At 38.6% G+C, this 2,500-nt stretch overlaps 2 protein-coding genes across 3 annotated transcripts in view; one reads left to right on the forward strand and one right to left on the reverse strand.

Annotated features, from left to right (window-relative positions):
* The window catches only part of LOC144981163 (uncharacterized), a 457,713-nt gene that overhangs the window by 332,774 nt on the left and 122,439 nt on the right, over positions 1–2,500 (reverse strand). The gene's annotated exons all lie outside the window — the stretch shown is intronic.
* LOC144981164 (uncharacterized) overlaps positions 1–2,500 on the forward strand; it is a 289,898-nt gene that overhangs the window by 14,988 nt on the left and 272,410 nt on the right. The window lies entirely within an intron of this gene.

Here is a 2,500-nt window from a genome sequence, read left to right on the forward strand (position 1 = left end):
AAGAAGGGCAATTTGAAAAAAAAAACAAAACAAAACAAAAAAACTATGCCTCACTTGGTATCAATTGGAATTTGGAGTGTGTGAAAGTTTTTTCTGGTCAAAATGGAAGAATCCAGTGTTTTGTCAAAGTGTGTGTGTGTATGTGTGTGTGTGAGAGAGTGTGAGAGAGAGAGAGAGAGAGAAAGAGAGAGAGAGAAAGAGAGAGAGAGAGAGGGGTGGGGGCGGGACTTGAGGTAAGCAATCATCACCGTCAATTTGGTAGGGCCCAGACCGTGTAATCAGCTGTTGTAGGCCCCGGGGAACACATCTGTATCAATATTTGATTTCTTACCACCGTCCTCCCCATCTTGAAATGAAGTGTTATACAATAAAACACACGCACACATAGACACATACACACACACACACACACACACATACACACATACTACATAGACACAGAGATAAAGAGAAAGAGAGAAAGAGAGAGAGAGAGAGAGAGAGAGAGAGAGAGAAGAGAGAGAGAGAGAGAGAGAGAGAGAGAGAGAGAGAGAGAGAAAAGAGAGTGAGAAAAAAACCCATAAAAAACTAGAGCATTTATATAGCGCAATATCCTCTAAACGTGCTCAAACCGCTTTACAAAGGGTCCCTGGCCAACAGCAACACGTAACATGTATAACGAGACATGACGCCTGTAAGGCGATATTACAATTTTTTCCGACCCAGACAACGCTGTTAACGGCCAGGTACGCATTTTACACCTGAGTACGGTGAGAGAATATGAGTAAAGAGTCTTTTCCAAGGACTCAACTATGCGCCTAGCGAGGCTCGAACCAAGGACCTTCCGATCCGAAGAGAGAGAGAGAGAGAGAGAGAGAGAGAGAGAGAGAGAGGGAGAGAGAGAGAAAGAAAGAAGGAGGGGTGGGATGGGGAGGGGGGGGGGAGTCCTAAGAACAGATCAATTACATTAGACTTATTTTCGTGATAGAGTTTACTCCCTTTGAGAGCATACCTTCGAGAATCAGAAATACATCGAATAAGAGGACAGCGCCATTTGGCGTACAAGAGACAAAGAGAGAGAGAGAAAGAGAGAGAGAGAGAGAGAGAGAGAGAGAGCGAGAGAGAGAGAGAGCGAGAGAGAGAGAGCGAGAGAGAGAGAGAGAAAGAGAGAAAGAGAAGAAAAAAAAGATAGACTCTATTGATGCTGTGCATTTAGCTAAAATGCTCACAACATCCGCCAGCCACCTAAAACGTACCTACACCCAAAACGATGGGTAACGTTGATCTATTATAGTCAGATGTATAGAATTTAGTGAGAACTCATCTTAAAATGGCTGTCTGAAAACAATAACAACGAGCTGAGTGACGTCAATTGCGTACCGTCTATTAAAATTACAAAAGTACAAAAAAAAAAAAAAAAAAAAAAAAAAACAACAAAAAAACCCCAACAAAACAACGACAAGAAAAAAAAATAAAACAAAACGAGCAAAAGGTAATTAAAAAGAAAAAACCCAACAAAAACAACCCCCCGAAAACAATAAAACTGTGCGCTTTAATTTCCTCTATTTTTCAATGTGTGCCCTTCAATTTGTTTATTAATTCATTGTGGCTTATAGATGTCGTATAACAGTTGTACAACAAAACAACAACAACAGCAACAACAACAACAACAGCAACAACAACAACAACAACAACAACAAAGCCAAACACAACAACAACAGTTATCTTGTTTTGATGTAAAACCACTCTCACTTTGACGGCGTTAAGCCTGAATAATGGAAAAAATAATTAAAATTATGATATTATTGTAGCTTAAGGCTTATTCCCCTTTGAGTTTGATATAAAACAAGTGATAAATGCAATAGATTATGATGCAAGTCGCTACAGATCAATAAGAATATTATTCATATTTTCCCGCCCCTTTGGTCTTCCCACTTAAGAGGACTTATCGACTCAATCATTTCCCTGATATGTGACCCCTCGTCTCAAAACGGTATTAAGTCGGGATGATTAAGTTGCTGAAAATTGAATTTATAGCCAGAAATATCAGACTTGAGTTGAGTTTATAAGTTTTATAGAGGAGAATGAATATCCTATTTTAGAGTGCTAAATATCAATACTTCATATTTTTGACCAGTTTAACTATAATTGGACTTTTTAGCATCTGGTCCATCCCGACATAATACCGTTTTGAGACGTTGGGTCATATTTTCCCGCCCCTTTGATCTTCCAACTTAAGAGGACTTATCGACTCAATCATTTCCCTGATATGTCGTATGTACGTTCAGTAACCAATCAGCTGTTGTTTGGCCCCAGGGAAAGCAAATTGTGATACTTGTCGGTTTGAACACAATGTGTTATAAATACACAATACACAGTAAATATCAGATAACCTCTTAATATATATATTATATATATGCCGCTTAATCAGCATGAGTATTCAAATTGCCGAAGTTGTGCGATTATGCGATATTATCACAATCATTTTAGATATAATTTCAATTTTCTGGATTCCTTATGC

This window comes from Berghia stephanieae, chromosome 10 (genome assembly GCF_034508935.2).
Source record: "Berghia stephanieae isolate SIO BIC M18660-M18661 chromosome 10, UCSD_Bste_1.3, whole genome shotgun sequence".
Classification (NCBI taxonomy): Eukaryota; Metazoa; Mollusca; class Gastropoda; order Nudibranchia; family Aeolidiidae; genus Berghia; species Berghia stephanieae.